Source organism: Myotis davidii, unplaced genomic scaffold (assembly GCF_000327345.1).
Source record: "Myotis davidii unplaced genomic scaffold, ASM32734v1 scaffold909, whole genome shotgun sequence".
Classification (NCBI taxonomy): domain Eukaryota; kingdom Metazoa; phylum Chordata; class Mammalia; order Chiroptera; family Vespertilionidae; genus Myotis; species Myotis davidii.
Genome location: NW_006299490.1, coordinates 317,527 through 327,819, shown reverse-complemented (window position 1 = coordinate 327,819; position 10,293 = coordinate 317,527). Strand labels below are relative to the sequence as shown.

At 42.9% G+C, this 10,293-nt stretch overlaps 1 protein-coding gene across 9 annotated transcripts in view; it reads left to right on the top strand.

Moving 5' to 3' along the window:
- Nucleotides 1-2,818: 2,818 nt before the first annotated feature.
- ARHGAP12 (Rho GTPase activating protein 12) overlaps nucleotides 2,819-10,293 on the top strand; it is a 199,358-nt gene continuing 191,883 nt past the window's right edge. For 3 of the 9 annotated variants that reach the window (XM_015571424.1, XM_015571423.1, XM_015571420.1), the window contains exon 1: nucleotides 2,819-2,981. The gene's annotated coding sequence lies outside the window, so the exon portion shown is untranslated. Of the gene's footprint in view, nucleotides 2,982-5,645; nucleotides 5,801-10,293 lie in introns of all 9 variants that reach the window. The other 6 variants (XM_006775190.2, XM_015571422.1, XM_015571418.1 and 3 more) reach the window with 3 other exon arrangements.

The window sequence follows — 10,293 nt, the reverse complement described above, 5'->3', positions numbered from 1 at the left end:
GAGAAGGAAAGACAGAAAGAAATATCCATGTGAGAGAAACACATCGATTGGTTGCCTCCTGCACAAGCCCTGCCCAGGGCCTGGGCTGGGGACGAGCCTGCAACAGAGATATGTGCCCTCGATTGGAATCGAACCCGGGCCCTTTGGTTTCCAGGCCGATGCTCTAGCCACTGAAACAAACTGGGGAGGGCCAGAAAACTTTTAACTTTTAAAAAATACTTTTTGAAGAGGTAAATCATTCTCATGTTTTGAATATCAAAAGTTTAAATATGAAAACAGTGAAAAGTCTTTCCTATATCTTCCATCTGCTGATTTCTTACACCTCAACAATTAGTTTGTCCTAGTTTAATGCATATACAAGCCAACACATTATTTTGCACCATTTTCCTGCCTTTTTTGTCATTTAACAACAAAAAATATCTCGGAGATCTTAATATTAAAACATAAAGAACTTTGTCATTTTTGTTAACAGCCATTAGTACATAACACATATCCAAATGTATGGATATATCATAACTTAGTGTCCTATTGATGGATATTTAGGCTGTTCCCAGTAATTTGTTATTTTCAGCAATACAAGAAATACCTTATAATTTCTCATTTGTGAAACTATATCTGTGGGATAAATCACTAGAAGTGAAATCAGAGGTTCAGAGTACATATGCATTTGAAATTTTGATAGATACTGACAAATTCCTGTTTCTTTATAGCCTAGTCAAAGCAGTGATGCCAGGTATAAATTTATGCTTTTTCATTTAGAAATGCACTAAGAAAAATCGGCTACCTATTAAAGAATTAGAAAGAAAGCAGGATCAGTTTATTCAGCAATTTACAGACTACTTGTTCACTAAAATACACTCAACAGAAATTTATTGTGTACCTACTGCATGCCAAGTGCTTTTAGGCACTTGGGAAATATATAACCCCTCTCACACACAAATCAAACTAAAATATCTGGTTTTGTGAAGTTTACATTTGAACTGTACATTTTGATACTTTGAAAGAAGCCAGTTGTATGTCAATATCCTGAAATGGAACTGTTGAGATCCTGAGCACAGGGCCAGTTACATGCTCCACTGTTATTTAAAACTAACTGGAGTCAATGTTGCATATACTAGTAATTGTGCAGCTCCCCACCAGGTCCTTTTAAAACAAGACACTTGGGTGACAGCTCTTTTTATTTGACTCCATCTGCTGTGGATAGTGATCAGCATACTCTGGGCATTGTGGTATCATCTGAGATTAGGTTATGAAATAGGAAGTAGGGTTACAGGAAGATCAACATATATACAAACTGTTGCTGAAACCAAGGTGTCTAATTCAGGTTTGGAGAGTGGGGAAGATAAGGTTACTGGCACATTCCCATCAAGGCACAGTTTCCTTTTTACAGTCTGCTTTTGTTTTGTTTCTAGAAAGAGATCACAAGGGATTCTATAAAAAATAGTTTCAGAAGCAAACAGCAGTAATACTCAGTATGCTGAACAAGGGAACAGAAAAGGCAACAGGTTGGAAACAGAGAGACAGAAAAGACAATCAATGCCAAGGAAAGGGTGGTAGCAAGTACAATTATATAGTATGGTCTCAGACTTATTTTATTTTTCCTTTCTGACAGGAGAATATCCTAAAATGTTAGCCCTCCACTATATTTAATTTTGTAAGAAGGTGGTAAAGTACAGCTCTTAAAGTCTTGCCAATATCCTAGGGAGTTCTTTGCAGCCTTTAAAAAGCAATTGGGAGTTCAGCTTGTGATAAGAAAGCCAGACACAATAGCATCTTCAAGTATGAGGTGAAGAACAGAAAAGAGCTAATTCCAGCGAGTGGCTCTTGAATCATATCTTGGCTGTTCCCCCTAACGCCAATTATTAAAATTTAAAATCTCATCCCAGCGCCATAATAGCCACAATCAACAGTTGGTTACTGAATGAGTTGTTTCTGAGGTCCTAATACTGTACTTATTGTTTTTCAGTTATTGAATTTTATAACTAGAAGAAGGAGCCCTAAGTTCAGTCAACACGCTCTTTTGATAGCTGAGGTGGAAAAGGGTGAAGTGACAATGGCAGAAGTCAGGTCTCTTTCTAGATTTCCAATCCAGTAGAACTCTACACAGGATCACCAATGAAAACCCTTTAACGCCTGATTTCTGGATTCTGGGCTGCCACACTGCAAACTGGAATGAGGACACTGCAGCCCCCGTGGGGCATGGACACAGCAGGCTCCGTGAATGGCTGAATGATGAACGAGTGGGTGTCATGCTGCTCTGAAGCCGCCCGACCGACTGTGGAGCACCGATCCTGGTCCCCAGGGGCCTCCTGAGCCCTGAGTGTGAACAGCAAGCCAGCGCTCTGCTCCGGAGGCTCCGGCAAAGGACAGCTCCGCATGGGCCGGGCAATGGGCTCAATGTCTACAGTTCCACTTCGTCCCACTGAGGTAGCATGCGACACTTATTCCAAGGTCCCCGGGGATTTTGAGGCCCCTGAACTCAGCAGGCAGGGGCTGAGGACGAGCGCGCAGGGCCCACCGCGCCACTGCCTTTCCTAGGTTTCATTCCTGCCACCCTAGCGCTCGGTCCGTTTCCCGATCGTCCTTCCCTCATTTTCTCCATGACAGTTTCTCAGCGCTTCCCACTCCCTGTTTACCAAGTGCTCACTCCCTCGTAGTCCGCCGCTCCCTCATCTGTCCTCCGACCCCTCCCTCGACCTCCCTCGGCTTCCCCCTCCAGTATCAGCAGAGGCCTATCCACCTCGCGCTGCCCTTGTCGTCACGTGATCAGGCCCCGCCCCACCGTCACGTGAGCCACCCGCCCCGCCCCCGCGCCGGCGCGCTCTGACGTGCCCTGGAACTTAACCTCCCGCGGAGACTAGTCTGCGGGACCCGGCCGGATGCGGCCGGTACCCTGTGAGAGTCCTCAGGCTCGCTTCGGCGTCCAGCAGCCCCGGGCTGGGCGAAGAGGAAGCTGCTTCCACGAGGCCGCTGGGTCTTCGGTATGATGGTGGGCGCGGATCCCGCGGATGGAGGGGAGGTTGGTGGGCCGCTGCACAAAGACGCTCCGGGGTCGCAGTTGCGCCCGCCGAGGGTTCCTCACTGACATCACACTAAACAGAAAATGCTAGTGTGGAGAGGCCGGGAGCGCCGCCTTGAGGGGTCCGGACGCGGGAGTGGGCGCGGGGCTAGAGGGGCTGTTGCCAGCCCCGCGGCTGACGTGGGCGAGAAGGTTTAAATAGCTCGAAGTCCTGGCTCCTCTGACCCCCGGGTTTCCTGACTTCCTGTGTGAGGGCAGCTCCCGCCCCGCCCCCAGGAAGGAGGGTGTCAGGGTGTGTGCTTCTGGTGCGCGCGCGCGCGCGTGTGTGTGTGTGTGTGTGTGTGTGTGTGTGTGTGTGTGTGTGTGTGTATTAAAGACTGGCTGGTGCCACCCTCCTTTCTCGCCGCCTGCCCGTAGCTGCTGTCTGCTGTAGGGTGTGCAAACCTCCGCCCACGCTTGTAGCCCACCTGGGGACTGTTGACCTTACCCTGGGCACTTGCATCTTTGCAGTCTTTAGAGGTGCCCCGCCCCTGCTGAATGCGTATTTGCTACTTTCCAACTCCTCTGGAACGTATCTTCTCAGAGTCCTTGAATTTAAAACATCCTCTTTACAAGCTTGCTGTCCTCTTCCCATCTTAGGGTCCTTGATTGCTTTCCAAGAGAATCAGTTGACCTGTGTGTGTTGTATCTTAAGTTATTGTAGACCCTCTGAGAAAAATGTCCACATCCAGGGAAATTGGCACGGCCTTCAGTTTTACGGATGTGTGTTGTTTTCCTTCTGGCTGCAGCAGCAGTTTTAAATACATTTGTAAAGGCTGAAAAAGCAAAATGTTTAAAGCATATCTTTATGGAAGTTCTAATGTCATTCCAAGTGAAGTGTTTGTTGTGGATAAAGGCTGTTAACACTGGTATTGCTTTATGGGTAAAAATGACATATGGAAGTAGTTTTATTGACCATTTGTGCACATATTGCTAAGAGGAGGTTATTGTAGAGAAAGGAGCACGAATGAAGAGTCACTTGGGTTCTGGTTTAGATTCTCCCACTCATTTCTAAAGGTGAGAGCTTGGAAGACTGAATGTTACAGTGAAAGGTTGTCAAAAAGTATCTAGTCCCTTGTCATGTCTCTTTCATATTTAAGGTTGGGAAATGTTGGCCTGGAGATGTATTTGTTTGTCCATATCCAGTGGTCTTTACCTGATCTGTAGGAGGGTGTATTAAAGAATGGGTCATCTTACTGTACCTTTTCTGGTCTGGCTTTTGTCAGTACTTGTCTTTCTCTTTGTTTTAAACATGCTCCTGGAAACGTTTCAGAGCATGAATTGGGGAGCCCAGAGCAGTGCTTAAGAGCAGGCTGTTAAGACTTGACCGGAAGTCATGTAGCCTCAAGAGCCAGACAGGCTGGGCACTTATGTGTGACCCATGATTTGCATGTAGCTCCGCTGCTCTGGAGGTGTTTCTCTGTGGAAAAAATAAGGTAACAGATTGTGTATGTGTGTGTTTGTATGTATGTATATGCCCTAGTCTTTGTTGATAGACTTGTTGGTACTATATTAATCATAGTAGTTGGAGAAGATTACTAATTCACTAACTCTTAATGTCATCTGTAGTTGTTCATCTATAGTCAATATTATATATATGTTTGGTTTGGTTAATCTTCACCTGAGAATTATTTTCCTTTTTTTTTCTTTTTTTTTAGAGAGAGAGAGTGTGGAAGGGAGGGGGAGAGACAGAGAGACATCGAAGTGAGAGAGATACATCCATTGGTTGCCTTCCGGCCAGGGTTGGGGATCCAGTTACTACCTGCCCTTGATGCCCTTGACCTGAATGGAACCCGGGATCCTTCAGGATGCTCTCTCCACTGGGACAAATGGGCTAGGCTAGGGCATGTAACTTTAATTTTTTTACTTACTATACCAGTTGTTGTAAGGTTCAAATGATCATAGCAAATGCTGTAGAAAAACAACATATTATTTGTAGTTAATCACTTGGCTTTTCTTCCATTAATTAAAAATTATCTGTTGAGTGCTTTTTAAAGTAAAAGGTGGATAGAAAGTGGGCTCTAAAAATTTAAGTACTTTAAGTTATGAGTTGACATTTCTAAGAATATAAGACTAATAAAAATTTTAAGTTGACCAAAACAATGAATATAGCGATGTGTAAAATTATTAAATGGTAGTACTAATATCTTGCTTATCTGAGAAAATTGGTACTAGGAAAAGCTTAAGGTGAATCTGCTTAAAACAGGCACTATAATTTTATAATAAGTAGTGGGAGAGGAAAGTGGATTTAAACTTTTATAACAGCTTTAGTTATATGTTGCAAAAATTGCAAATGTGCACTGTTTTGTGGAATGCATCAGATGTGAAAAGGTATGATGGTACCACATGGCATCATTGTACTTCAAATCCTGCTTTTTAAATCATGCTATTTTGAGGAACTCATTGGGCCATTATCTTTGTGGTTTTTCTTTTCTTCATTTGTTAACTGGTCTAATTGTGCCACATCCTCATTTGTGGATGGCTTTGCAGTGATTTGGCTATTTTCCTATTACTTTTATTGACTTTATTGACTTAGTAAATATCCTCAGTTTCATTTTGCTGTTGATAAAGCTTTTTCTTGGAACAGAACTGCCAAATGCTGACATCTCTAAATGCTTCTCAGACTTTAATGTGCATGGGAATCATTTGAACTCTAACAAGCCCCTAGGTGATAACTCATGCTGCCCTTCTGCCAGAACACAGATCACTGCTATCCAAGAGAAATAAATGCCAGTTGTCTGTGTAAGTTTGAAGATTTAAGTAGCTACATAATAAAAGTGGGGGAAAAAAACCTCAAGTGAAATAAATTTATCATTTTATCATGTAATCAATATGAACTTATTAATGATTTTTTTAATACTAATTCTTTTTTTCAAACTAAGTCTTCGAAATCTCATGTGTACTTGACAGCACATCAAGTTTGGATTAGTCACACATCAAATGCTCAATAGCCACATTTGGCTAATGGCTGCTGTATTGAACAGCACAGGCCTGGAGTCTAGAATCTAGATCAGCCGTGGGCAAACTACAGCCCGCAGGCCGGATCCAGCCAGTTTGAAATGAATAAAACTAAAAAAAAAAAAAAGACCATACCCTTTTATGTAATGATGTTTACTTTGAATTTATATTAGTTCACACAAACACTCCTTTCATGCTTTTGTTCCGGCCCTCCGGTCAGGTTTAAGAACCCATTGTGGCCCTCGAGTCAAAAAGTTTGCCCTGATCTAGATCAGTGCTCTTTTCAGTGTATTTTTTTTGGATTGGCCCCATGAGCAACCTTTGGGAATTTGTTAGAAATGTAAATTTTGGGTCCCTACCTCATACCTCCTCTCTTTAGAATATCTGGTTTCAGTAACTTGTGTTTTGAAAGCTACAGGATATGCTTCACAATGTATATGTGGTATTCTGAATGGGATCCTACAACAGAAAAAAATTTAATCGGGAAGAACTAAGGAAATCTGAATAAAGTATCAACATTATTATCAGTATTCATTGAATATGACAAATACACCATACCATAAGATAGTAGGGGAAATTGTGGACAGGGTATATGGGAACTCTCTGTACCATCTTTGCAATATTTCTGTAAATTTGAAACTTATCAAAAATAAAGGTTTTTTGTTGTTTGTTTTTTAAGCAGCTCTCCAGGAGATTCCATTGTTCACTAAAATTTTGAGGAGCAGTGATCTAGATCACTAATATGACCTACACCAGTGGTTGGCAAGCTCATTAGTCAACAGAGCCAAATATCAACAGTACAACGATTGAAATTTCTTTTGAGACCCAAATTTTTTAAACTTAAACTACATAGGTAGGTACATTGTTATTAACTTAATTAGGGTACTCCTAAGGCTTAGGAAGAGCCACACCAACGGGCCAAAGAGCCGCATATGGTTTGCGAGCCATAGTTTGCCCACCACGGATAACTGCAACTTGGGTGGGCAGAATGAAGGATAGTATTAGGTCTGGTAGGGTAATAATAACAGTATTTTTGTAATAAGAGCTAAAACTTATAAAGCACTTACTATGTGCCAGGCATTATGCCATGTGCTTTACACATATCCACACTAAATCTCCCAGTATGTGGACTGTCCTATTAATAAGCTTTTTATAAATGGAAAAAAAAAAACTGATGCTCAGAGAGGTTCAGTGGCTTAGGTCACAGAGCTAGCAAGAGGCAGAGGCAGGGATTTTTGAGGAGAGACTAATTTTATAATCGATCAGTTCATTTGTGAGTTTTTTTACTCTCACAAATTTTGCTTCTTTGAGTAAGCAACAATTAGTGTGGATACTCTGTATCATTCCCTGTAGTTTATAAAGCACTTTTTTTCTTTTCATTCTCACAAGGATCTTGTGAGGTTTGTATTTTTTTCCTTTGTTTTTCAAATAAGTCAGGATGTTCAGGGTCTGAGAGCTGATAGATGGCAAACCCTAGATATAAATTTCAGGCCTCTGACACTAAGTTCTGTGCTTTTTCCCTTTACTGAAGGAGAATTTAGAATATATCTTGAAGTTAGAGGGATATTTTTAAAAATTTGCTGAAAATACCTTGCATTTTGCAATGCATTAGTGGTTTATTTAAAAATTCAATTTTATTGAGGTGTAACATATACACTAAAATACACTAACATTCAGCAATTTAGAGAATAGATGCATCCACCAAGATGGGTGAATCTCAGAAGCATTATTTTAAGTGAAACAAGCCAGATATAGAAGGCTACACAGTGTATAATTTGTGAATACTTTCCTGTCACAACTTCCATGAGTAAACAGTGTTGAGGGCAGCCGTGGGCAAACTACGGCCCGCGGGCCGGATTCGGCCCGTTTGAAATGAATAAAACTAAAAAAAAAAGACCGTACCTTTTTATGTAATGATGTTTACTTTGAATTTATATTAGTTCACACAAACACTCCATCCATCTTTTGTTCCGGCCCTCCGGTCCAGTTTAAGAACCCATTGTGGCCCTTGAGTCAAAAAGTTTGCCCACCCCTGGTTTAGGGTGATGTTCTCTATCAAGATTTTGTTTTCTTTTTTCACACTTTCTCTTTGTATTTTCACAAGGATCTTTTAAGATTTGTATTGTTTCCTGTTTTACAGATGGACGTATCTGTAAATATAAGTTATTTTCAGCAAATTTTAATATATTTTTTATTGGTTTTGTACAGAGAGGAAGGGAGAGGGATAGTGAGTTAGAAACATCGATGATGAGAGAGAAACATCGATCAGCTGCCTCCTGCACATCTCCTACTGGGGATGTGCCCGCAACCCAGGTACATGCCCTTGACCGGAATCGAACCTGGGACCTTTCAGTCCGCAGGCCGACACTCTATCCACTGAGCCAAACCGGTTTTGGCAATTTTCAGCAAATTTTAAAAAATATCCCTCTAACTTCAAAATGTATTCTAAATTCTCCTTCAGCAATTTAGGCATTCACCAGATGATTTGTTTCCAACTTCTGATTCTTATGAATAAAGCTGTAATGACTGTCCATGTAAGGCCTTTGCATGAACTTATTTTTTTTTTTCCTCTTGGGTAAATACCTAGATGAGGAATTGCTAGATTATATGGTAAATATAGTTTAACTCTAAAGAAACTAGGGGCCCAGTGCACGAATTTGTGCACCTTGAAAGGAACTGTGGGCTGTGAGGCTGCGGTGGGCACAGGGGCAGGTCTTGGTTCATCCTCTATGCCCCTGCCCGGCCCCCTCATCGTGGCCTCTGGTCCCGTCTGTCGGCAGTCCTGCTCCCCACCCCCACCGCTCCTATGCACTGACAGCGCCAGCCCCATTAGCATCTGCTGATGGTGCAGAGCGATTGGGGCCAGAGTCAGCAGCGGGTGTGAGCAGCGGCTGCTGCCCTGATCACCCCTCAGGACCAGGGGGAGGTGGAGAAGCCCTCAGGGGCTATTGGGGCTGGCAGCCACCGCTCACACCCACTGATAGTGCCAGCTGCGGGTGCGAGTGGCAGCTCCAGCTCCTGCTGCTGGTGCAAGTAAAGAATTTTCAGTAACCACCAGAGGCTCACCCTGATGACAGTGACCGGTGCCCCACCTTGGTCTGGCTTCCCCGCTCACCTGCTCCACCATACTGCTGCGGCTGATGCCTGCCATGTTCCCTGCTCTGCTGCCTGCTGCCCACTCCCGCCATGTTCCGCACACACCCCTTGGTGGTCAGCGCACATCATAGTGCTGGTTGTTTGGTTGTTCTGCCGTTTGATCTATTTGCATATTAGGGTTTTATGTATATAATACTTGCCCGGTGCATGAAATTCATGCACATTAAAAGGGAATTAATTAGAGAAAATATTTTAATATTGCTATTTGCCCTTTATAATAGATATATATAGATTGCCAAAATGTTTTCCAAAGTGGCTGTATCATTCTACATTCCCACCAGGGAATGAGAGTTTCAGTTGGTGTTCTCCTTACCAAATAAAAATACAGGTTATTTTCAGCAAAATTTAAAAAATATCCCCCTAACTTCAAAATATATTCTAAATTCTCCTTCAGTAAAGGGAAAAAGCACAGAACTTAGTGTCAGAGACCTGAAATTTATATCTAGGGTTTGCCATCTATCAGCTCTCAGACCCTGAGCATCCTAACTTATTTGAAAAACAAAGGAAAAAAATACAAACCTCACAAGATCCTTGTGAGAATGAAAAGAAAAAAAGTGCTTTATAAACTACAGGGAATGATACAGAGTATCCACACTAATTGTTGCTTACTTAAAGAAGCAAAATTTGTGAGAGTAAAAAAATACTCACAAATGAACTAATCTACACTAATAAAAGAGAAATATGGTAATTGGCGTACGACCGCTACCCTTTTCATTGGCTAACCAGGGCAATGTGCAAATTAACTGCCAACTAAGATGGCAGTTAACTGCCAACAAAGATGGCGGTTAATTTGCATATGTAGGCAAAATGCAGGGAGGCGAAAGGGAAAGCAGGAAGAAGCCCCCTACCACTGACAGTGATCAGAAACCCAGGGGGGCGCTAAGAGCCCCCAGGGCCACCTTTGCCCTGCCCCCCAATCATGATCGGAGAATCAGGTGCCTTTTCCGCCCTGGCCAGTGATAGCAGGAAGTAGGGGTGGAGCCAGTGAGGGGGGGTGGGCATGGTCGAAGCTGGCAGTCCCAGGAGCTAGGGATCCCTTGCCTGGGCCTAAAGCGAAGCCCACGATTGTGGGGCCGCTGCAGCTGCGGGTCCCCGCTGCCCCGGCCGGATGCCTCAGCCAA